The sequence below is a fragment of the Nesoenas mayeri genome (assembly GCF_963082525.1).
Source record: "Nesoenas mayeri genome assembly, chromosome: 14".
Taxonomy (NCBI): Eukaryota; Metazoa; Chordata; class Aves; order Columbiformes; family Columbidae; genus Nesoenas; species Nesoenas mayeri.
This window is the reverse complement of record NC_137556.1, coordinates 5,258,879-5,269,651: the sequence shown is the minus strand read 5'-3', so window position 1 is coordinate 5,269,651 and position 10,773 is coordinate 5,258,879.

Sequence of the window (10,773 nt, the reverse complement as noted above, 5' to 3'; positions counted from 1 at the left end):
GGTAAGCTAAGAGGCATTTGAAGCTTGTTGGGACAAGAAAAAGGCCTGTCTGCATGAGACTGCTAACAACTAGCCTCAATCTGCATGTTACAGGGAATATTGTTTCACTCTAAGAATTTTAGGAAAGCTGTCAACTTTAGCTAAAATCCCTTCAAACGGGAAGGCTCAAGTGAAAAGATAGCTGAAAAAAATTAGTGATGAATTCACTGTGTCTGATCCAGCAGTGCCAAGGCTAGGTCTGGTTTCAGTGGGAACATTCACATACCTAAAGAGAGGAATATGCTTCTGAAGCAGCCACTGGCAGGCTGCAAAGTAGCTGCCTCTTGTGAGTGGATGCAGCCGTGCCAGCATGAGCAGGATGGGTTTTCTGTTCATCAGCAGGAGACAGATTTGGAAGGGGATTTTTTTTTTACGTGTTGCATGGAGAGGAATTTCCAGAGGTATTAAAGCTTTTTCTCTCCTAACTCTGGAGCTGGTGTTCAGGTCTTCACCCAGCATTCAGATAGGAGACAATTCTGCCTGGAGTGACAGATTAAAGAAGTTTAAAGAAAAAGGTGGTCCATTCAGCCATGTCAGTTATTTAAAAGCGCAGAGACAAGGTGTGCTGAAGGAGTGGGGGAAGCATACCAAAATCAGAGGTGAGACTGGAAAAGCCCTTTCTTCTACTTAGGTTCCAGACCACACTAAGGCATTTCAGTCACTGGTGGGAAAAGGCTGCACAAATCATAGAGGAGGTGCTGGCTGTTCACTTGTCGGAGCATAATCTCTGCCAACAGCATCATTTGGATGTTTAAAGCCCTTGGCTCTAATTGTAGCATGGCTATGCTTGAATAAACAGTGCTGGGATTACAGTCATTGTGGAAAATGGGATGGATTATGTCCTGCTCAGCCCAAGAGGCGAAGCTGGTTCTTGCATGCCTGGGCAGGGGAGCTGGCACAGAAAACCTCTGACACCCTGACACCTTTCTGCAATGATTTCCCTCAAGATGAGAGGGCTGATTAAGTGCAGAGAGACACTAAAGCAGACTGAAACATCCCTTATGCAAATGCTCCATTTAATGACAACTCCATGCAGCCTAACCTGATGGGCTTGCAGCCTCTCCAGTGGTCAGTTCTGCAGAGGGTGGGAAGTCAAGGGTGTCTGCTGGTCCTCTGGAAGGGATCAACACTCCTGAGAACCAGGAATAGTTGCTAAGGAAAGAAAATAACAGCACAACTGAGGAGTAGTAGGAAAAAAACAGCTATCCTTAGTATGGTTTTTGGGGGGATTGAAGGTGTTTGAGTTCAGCTCCTGTCTCTAAGAAGGAAAATATGGGGAGATGAGTCCAAAAGCACGGGTGCAGAAGATGCTCCATCCAAGAATGCTTTGTTCTGCCTTTCTTTTCCAAATGTTACTGTACTACCTCTGCTTCCTCCCTGGGGTACCTCCTAAAGTGGTCCCCTCAGCCTGACGCTGAGTAACAAGTGCAGCTGTGACTTGTACATAGGTTATGAGATGCCAGGCACATGGAAAACCTGATAGGCAATGTTCTCAAGTTCTCTGTTAATTACCAATGTTTGCTTAGCAAATAGCTGTTAAAATGCCTCAGTGCAACAACTTTTCTGGGACCACGTTGTATTTCCCAGATGTTCAGCTGGCAAAAGACTGACATATGCCTTCCTCTGATTATTTTTTTTCCCTCTAACTGGCAGAACTTTGGAAATGTTGATTTGACATTCCCTGCAGTAGATTCTGCAGATACCAGGTCAGACACCTCTGAGATGCAAAAGTTGCTTTCTAAGATGATAAAGGCGAGCAAGTAACATGAATTTAATGTGGAAACAGCACTCTTCCACCTCGGGATAGACATGAAACCAATGTGAAGAGCAGCATAGAGAGATAACATCTGTTGTACAGATACTAACCCTGAGGCTCATCTGAGTGAGTTCACCTAGCTCTAGCCCAAGAATTGAGAGAGATCTGAGTTACCTCTAAGGCAGAATTAACATTTGACATAGATAGGACAGAAGAGCTGAAATTCTCCATTCAAGACTCTGAAAGTTCTTGTCTATGCCAATACCTCTCACTCCGTCCATGAAAGTAGCCACTGGCTGGCACAGACTTGGAGAAACTTCCTTGTAGGCAGAAACATTAATACTCAGCAAAGTGCTACTACTTCTGGCTTCCAGCTGCAAAGTGGAACTCGAGTCAAATTTGTAAATTTTCAGTCTTATGACAAAATTAGACAGAGCAAATTATTTGAGGAAGATTGAAATTAATGCATGAGGCCAGGGTCCAGGAAACCTTGTACTTAGAACAACTCATTGTAAGTCATTTAGTAGCTCTGCCTGCAGCTCTATTCTGGGATTATTGGGAGATTCTTCTCTGACACATGGTGAAGTTATTAGCACAAAGAAGCTTCAGATAACCTGAAAACAGAACCCTTTCCTAGTTCTACTGCAGTGTCTATCATACTAGGAGAAACGCACACTTACAGTCCTCTTGCAGGGGTTAACACAAAACTCTTCCATTTGCAACATACCTGTCCATTACACAATGCAGAAGCTGTTTGCCTAAAAGGCTTAGACAAAATCTAGGAAAAGCAGAAGCTGAGGAAGAGAAGAAATTAAAGTCTTACATTGAATGAATTCTGAGACACCTATGAAGAGACAATCTGCTTCTCACCATGTCTGATCTATAGGCTTTTATGTTGGAGGCTGGCTGAAACTTATAAAAGAAACCTATATTTACCCAGAACAATTACAAAGGGAATGATTCCTGATACCACGGAAGCTGACCTTCTATGTTAAGTAGGAAAGCTGTCAGACCATATAATTTTCGTTGTCAGCTACAGCCCATTGAGCAGTGACTTTAACTTCCATATGCCACTAAAAAGAAAAGGATAATCCCTCTTATGAAGCCGAACTTTTATTTCTAAAAATTCATGCATGTTGCTTTTACGTATAGGTCAAGGCTTCCATTTTCTGGATGAACATCAGTATTTCTGCACTGAATGAAGCTTTGCTATACTATTCAGCTGTATGAAACCCAAGCATGTCATTATTTCCTATGGAGCTTCCTAAACAAAACTGGTTGAAGATCGTCACAATTCAACATCACTTGTGTTTCACTGCAAGGGGTATTTTAATGGCCGAACAGCTCAATCAGCACTTACAAGCAAATGTAAGCAAATACTCTCACAAGCATCAGTTTTGGAGGATCTAGTCTATAAAGTAACCTGTTAGTGAAAGATTAATAACTTTGTCACCCTGTGTACATGTTGCTGAGTAAAAATTACTAGATGGAAGATACCTGTTCTGAGGATAGGGAGGAGGTGGGCAAGCTGAGGTATCTTTTTCAGGGGACACCAGTGGAGAAATCTTCAAGTCTGAGGTGCAAATCAGCTCCCATTAAGCTGCCTAGAGAAGCTGCCACGGACTGGGGATACTGTCAAAGTCCTGCTTCGAGTGGATTACCCAGATTTTGGTAGGCACGTAGTGACTGTCTTTACTGTGTATAAACAAGTTTGATTTATTCTAAGGATATGTCAGCCCAGTTCCCTCCCAGACACAGTAATTTACCTGAGATATAGTTCAAAGAATGAAGTTCATATCAACTGCGGCCTGTCATAGAATTATCACAAGTTTAATCATTTAAATTCCCTAAGAGCTAGTTCCAGATGTTTTGAAAAAATAAAAGAAAAATCACAGTCAATAATATCTTTGTTAATCTTATTTGAGTGTTAGCTGTGAATGTAAAAAATCAAGTTCTGTCCTCTGTAGTTAGTGCCTGGGGAGCAGATCTTCAGCAAATATTCATAGCAATGAAACATTTATAGACATACTGCTCAGGTTTACCTACAGATTTTCTAGCCATGTTTCAAAACTAACATGCAGGTGTCATTAGCCTGCTCTGAAATCTCATGATCTGCGTATCTTTAAAAGTATCACATAGAAAATTCTTTCTGATCATATAGCTGTGGTAGAACTGTATATTGTCTAGATTTCCAGTAATAAATAAGATTTCATAACTAGGATCAAATTTATATCTGCAAAATTTCTGCTGACTTAAAAGAAAACAGAATTTGCATTTCTGAAGCCTTTGCAAAGCAAATGTAAAATTCCTGCAAATGAACCTCTCTCTGGGAAGATGATTTCTAAAGCTCTCTGTTCTAGTATTTGGTTCAAAAAAAAGCCACAGGTGAACAACCTTTCTGACTTGTAAAATACATTAAACAGAACCAATCTGTCATCTGTGCATCTTGCGCTATCTAACTGGTCTCTCTGTTAGCAATCATCACCATGGTATCTGAACTTCTTCTGCTGGAGGTGTTATTCCAATTACTTTAGTGTAGTTGCTGACATGTAGCTGAGAGCAAAATCTGAGCTTCTGTTAGGAAAATAATGCTCCAATTAGTTGCTCCCTCTTTGTCTAACAACACAGAAAGTCACCCTGTGAAGGATTGTCGCCAGAGCTTGCAGTCCCTCCTCCTTTCTTTTTTATTGTTGTCACTGTGATGTTGACATTGGAGTTTGTCAGTCTCCCATATGAATCATATTTTGGGGCTCAAGCTGTTTATGATAATCAATACAAATCAAATACCTCCTATGTACATCAACCACTGCTCAACTGACTTCCTTTGCTTCTCCTGTGCTGACCCAGATCTATGTAGAAGACAGAGAAAGCATTTTGCTTATACATTTCGACTCTTACTTGAAAGAGGAAAACTCCTGGGGAGGAGAGTTGTAAATATACAGCAAGTCTGAAGAAACTGCTGTTTTGTGATCACATACAAACTGCTTATTTCACAGCAATTCTCTGGGATTTAGAATAGGTTTCATGACTGACAAAATACTTCACCCACTCATAGAATAAGAAAGAATTATAAACAACTTTGGAGACTATTCCCAAGCTAAATGTCAGTGTATTCACCTCCTAGCTTAAAAATTTGATGTCTTGCTTAAGGGTGGGATAATCAGCACTTCAAGCTTTTCACTGTGGACCCTCCTATCCCACCAGCAGTTGCAGTTATTTGTTAGGCTTTGAAGTAGCAGCTGGAAACCACCTCATTCCACTTCAGCTCTTGCCTTCCAGAAAACAAAAGAACAAGGAGGTAACAGGACTAAAGGCAATACCTTACTCAGCTACAACCAGACTATCTCCCTGACTTGTGTCCCATGTGCTGGTGGGCACTCACTGCTGCCTTCACTTGCTCAAACAGCACCCAGAAGCTCCACATGGGGAGTGATTCTGATCTGGGCAATATAATTTGAGGTACCTTAAAAGAACCTGAGTGCAAAGACCAGACTTAAAGGCGCTAAAGCACTGTTGAGCAAACGCTACAATTTACCAATATTGGCTACACACACACAAGAAAAGAAGTTATTAAATAACTTCAAGGAACATGATACAGCAGAGCTCCTTAAACCCCGGAATTCAACCCCAGTTCAGTTTACATGAACACCTTGCCTGGACACTGCTAAGGTGAGACACATGATTCCTATAGGAAATCCAGTATTTCTCACTCTTTCTTTGATCTCGGGATGCTTCCAGGTGCAGAGCCCGAGGGAGAAGTGTGCTGCACTTGTTCAACCTGGTAGCAATGCCCTTTTGCTTGCTAAATGAGTTTTCACAAGCTTCTCAAGCAGCCATCAGTTCATTTTTGATGGAGTCCCACAGTGAAATTAGCTCTTCTCTAAAAACGAATGCTCCCTCTGTGTTTTGGGGAAGGTGGGGCTGTGGTGTGATGTGTTTGGGTTTTTTTGGTGTTTTGTTTTGGGTTTTGGTTTTCTGGTTTTGGGGTTTGTTTGTTTACTGAGAGGTTTTTCTGTCTCTCAGCAGTTTAAAATGCCCTGCCATAACATACAAAGGTCAAACATCTCTCCGAGCATAGGCGTGAAGTTTCTTAGATAAATAATGAACAGGAAAAAGTGACAAAGTCTTCTAAAAAGAATCTATAAAACTAAAGTGAAGGATCAAAGGTTTTGCTGATAAGAATCTTTCTCAAGAGCCTTCTTTTTGTTAAAAATAAGTGCAACTGACCTTGAAACCTTTCTTAAGAAAGTGTCTCCTTTAAGAAACCTTCAAATTGGCAAGTGCTGAAGCTTTAGTGTTCTATAGTAACACCTCCCCCCCACCACCCCCACTCCCAAAATATAATTAAATTCAGATTAAAACTTGAAAGAGCTGAAAGTAAAATCATGTATCTTGGGTTATTTCTACAATTCCTCTGGCAGCTCTGAACGTGTGGGATGATTTAGTGTTTAAACTATTAAGATTTAACTTCTTTTTTTTCCCCAAATGCAGAGAAGCATTATACACCTGCAAAGGTTTCAGTGTCATCACCGCAGGTGCGTGAATACAAGTGGAACAGGTACACTATCACTTCTTAACCTGCTTATCCTTTCAATAAGTTCAGCCTGAGAGAGTCTGTCAGGGCGAAACACGCTGCTGTCTCTCCACAGGCTGTTACCTGCCTTGTCCTGTGCTGAGTCCTACCACTGAGACAAGAAGTTCAAGCTGACCAGCAGAAAGGGTTAATCCATGGTCACCATAAAGTTATAGGTGGTTTGCCTCACTTTGAGGTCTTGAGAGCAACTTCAGACAGGGGAGTTGTCTCCTGGCACTGCAGGAAAATGTGATCATCACAGATCACAGAAATAGCTAATACATAGAAATAGCTAAAAACAAAATAAAACAAAACACCAAAATTCTGCTTTAGCAAGAGGTATGAAGAAACTGTTAGCTGTGCCTGGCTTCTTTACGTATAATTTATCTGGGTCATACTTTATTTTTCCTTTTCCTTGTGCAGACAACACAGTTACCTTCACATCTTATTTTAAAAGGAGAACCAATGAGCTCCTATTTTCCTTGGGCTGCACCGTTCACACCACAACCAAAGGAGCAGCAGGCTGTTCACACCACAACCAGCACAGCAGGGCAGCTCTTCCCATTAATAAACAGGAGACCTCAGGCACTGAATCCTGCTTGATTTTATATGTCTAATGATACACTACATAACGCAGATTTAGACAGAACCTGTCGCTACACTTTTTTTTCTGGGAATCAAGAAGTTAAGAAACTTTTCTTTTGAGTAAGTTGTGGGTGTTTTTCTGACAGCCTCTGTGTCTTATACACTTGTACCGTACTTAATGTAGATAAAAGTGCAAATATTTTGCATAATTACATGGATGTTAACATTCCTAGTGCCTGTGGCATCAGTTCTAATTTAGTAAAGTGAATCAGTTCCTTTTCCTAACAATTCTTCAGTGCTGTGCCAAACCCAAAGGTTGCATCGTGCTCAGCTGTTACCACACTTGAGCATTAGCAATTCTAATTGGAAAGTGTCACTCTGCTTGAAAAAAAAATCAACTTTTTCAAAATATAGCAGTTTCTCCTTAAATCTCCGATTTGACGTAATACAGGCAGAAATCGCAACAGCAGAGAAGTCACAAAAGGCAATGGAAATTTTCCTCAAAAAGCACATGTTGACAGGCTGTAAGAAAATTGCCCACAAAGTTCCCGAAAAACAAACAAACAAACAATCATTCTGAAAAGCAGCTGGAAAAATTCATAAAAAGTGTTAGGAAATTGCCTAGAAAGCACCAGGAAACTTCCCAGATGGATTCTACCCCAAAGAATTTCTAGGAGGTCTCTAGATGGTGGAATTCCTGGAAAACCAGGGGAATTGCCCCAAACCCTCTAACTCAGGGATCCCTGGAAAGCAACTATTATGTTCTTAGAAAGCCATGGAGATTTTCTAGAAAGGTTTTGGATGGAGGGATTCCTGAAAAGGTGCGAGAAATTCCTAGAAAAGATCTAGACTAAAGCATTGCTGGAAAACCGTGGGAGGATTTAGAGAGAGGGTCTGGCTTGGGATGTTCCTCCAAAGCCATGGGAAATCTCTAGTCCATTCTCCTTGGAGATGTTTTTCTTTAGGCATAACACAACCTTATTCTCCCACTATGTCACAGCCACCCAACTGCTCCAGGAGGGAAGAAGCCCCAGCAAAGCCAGTGGTTCCCTGGGACACAACAACAACTCTTTGCTGTGTGAGCAAAGTCACCCTGGAGGAGTGAAAATCAGCTGCAGCAGGCCCTGGTGGTATTGGCTTAATATCTGCAAATTTTGTGCTGAAAAACACAGGGTAGGACAGTGGAATCCTTGTGAACAGCCATTTGGGGAAGGAGAGCGCAGAGCTGTCTGAGCGGCTTTTCTTGCTGCTTTATATGAAATTAATTCAAGAAGCCCTTGCACTAAGTAGCTCAAGCAGAAGAGAAAAGACCCACTCATCAGAACTTATCCTTTATGGAGAGTCAGTCTTATTCTTAATGAGGTTTCACCGTGTCACGCAGCTAAACAAATTCCAAAAACGCCTTGGCAGAGGAGAGACACAGCGTGAGCTCCCACACCAGGGTGCCGATTAGCCACACGACCTGATTGTGCCAATAATTAAAAAGGCAGCACTGGGCACAGCCGGGCATCCTGGGACTCAGACAGGTTCCTGCTGTGGATGCAGAGTTTTAATCTCTTCCCTCTCTTACTCTGCTCCTCTGTGTTTGTGTCTGTTCTTTCCTTTTTCTTGTATGTTCTTTCTGAACTGGTGGTAAGGGTGGCTTTATGGCACCACGTGTCTGAAGTCACACAGGATCTGACTTGAGCCTGGTGCAATTCAGAACAATCTTGACGCAGCCTCTATGGATTGTCTGGGAGCTGTTAGGAAACAGCTGATGTCTGGTCACAGCAGCTTTGCCTTTGAACTGCCTTCTGTCACATCTGGCCATTACAATCAATCCTTAACTTCGATGATTTCCCCGATTCTAGCAGAACGCCCCAATTGCTGATGAAGAAAGTGTTAGACACTGCACAAAAAGATTAACAATTTGCCCCTGACAGGTCCTGAGCAAGTGTGCTGGGCATGGAAGGAGGGAGGTGCTGATCCCACCTGCCCTCTGCCACCACTCTACCATCTTTTCCTTAGCTCAAGTGCTGCACATTGCTTTGATTTTATGCTTCCCATGTTATACCCTGTGGCTAGCTGTTTGGTTTATTCAGAGGGGAATTGTGTCTATATTCACATATAAATTGAAAATGTATTAAAGCTATCAGTTATCCTGTTTTATGTACATATTTTACTTCTGCTTCGTATTCAGCTCTTTCACAGCCACAACATTTTGTGTTCTTTATATGAAAATTAATAAAAAAATTGGATCATCATGAAAGACTTCATTTCCTTAAGCTAGCAGTGGTGAGAAAAAATTCCATCTGCTTTATGTCACCTCAGTTTCAATCAGTTGAAAGTAAATTTCCATCAATTCAATCCATATACTTTTCCTCTCTGTTTACTCTTCCTGTACTGTATGGAATCAAGCTAAACTGCCAGAAGATTTTTATGGGCTTTTTAGATCAGTGCACATGGTGTTGCACACAGGCAAGAAATGCATCTTGCTTGAATCGTCCTGTTACCTGCCCAGGGCAGGCACTGAATGGCATTTCACACACCTTGTTTCCCGTTTGGATTTATGTAGCTTCTATTTACAGCCTTTGAAATTTACTTATACTCTTTCCCTCACATTAAAAAAATACTATTCTTCCTGCTATTGTTACAGGCTGTGACTGGGTCACTACTTAACTTCCTTGGATAAAACCCTAAATATCTTGGCTTATTCGGCCCAGCACGTTTATGTCTTTAGGTTTTGTTGTTCTTTTTTAACCCACTGTGATTTGATGGACAGTTTTGTGCAGGTGGAACCTGCCCAAACCCTATGTTCCCTTGCTGACTTCATTGGGATGGTGGGAAGGGGTCCCACCAACTCTCTCCCCCTACCTGAACACCACCTGATAATTGCATTTGCTCCACTAACTGCTACTGGCTTCTTCCCTCCCACTACCACAACAGAGCTCACAAGGGAAAACAAAGCTTCATCTGGATTTTAAGAAATAGAAGAAATCTGGCTACCCAGATTCTGCCAGGGAAATCTGACCTTGGCTATCCTATAGACACCACCCACGCTGAGTCCTGGGGATCTTCTGCATCTCACGGCTCCAGCACATCATTGTGGTGCTCGGAGCGCTGATTCTCCTTATGTCCTTAGAGAAATTAGGACCAACCTGCTGGCCTGTATTCTGGGGAACTGATGCTGTGGGGACCTGCTTGTCCAAGCCAGGGTGCAGAGAGCGGACATTAAATCTGAAAGAGTCACCAGCACAGAGCCCTGAGTGGCAGACTGCTGTGTGTGTCAGCTGTGAGGCCAGTTGTGAGGTCCCAAGCCAGCCGAGCACACACCGTGTTTGTGCAAACACTGTGGAATTCATCTGCTTTTCCCACCTAAAGCTCACTGTTTTTGCCAAAAAGATTTTTCTGATTCCTCTCCATGCCTCTCCCCCATAGCCATTACACACAAGTTATTTGCTCTCAGTAATTGAGAAGGGATGGGCAGGGCAAGCAAGTCACTCACATTTTGTTCAAAATCCTTTTTGTGCCCTTCTGGTTTAGTTAAATTTGGTCAGGCTTTTCTGCTGCCCTTTGGACCATAGCAAATAACTCATCACTTCAGATTTGGGATGGTTAAAAGAAAAGGAACAGTAGTGCCACCTGCAGCAGAATGACTAAAATGTAGATCTCCTCCAGCCACAGGGATCTGGGTCTGCAGGTTGAGCATCAAGCAGAAATTTTCATTTGGTCCCTATATAGATTTGACTTTCAGGGAAAACATCCTATACAAAGATAGCTCAGTGATCTTTAAACAGGGGGATCTCTACATTGCCGTTTTCCTGATACACTGGCTGAATGA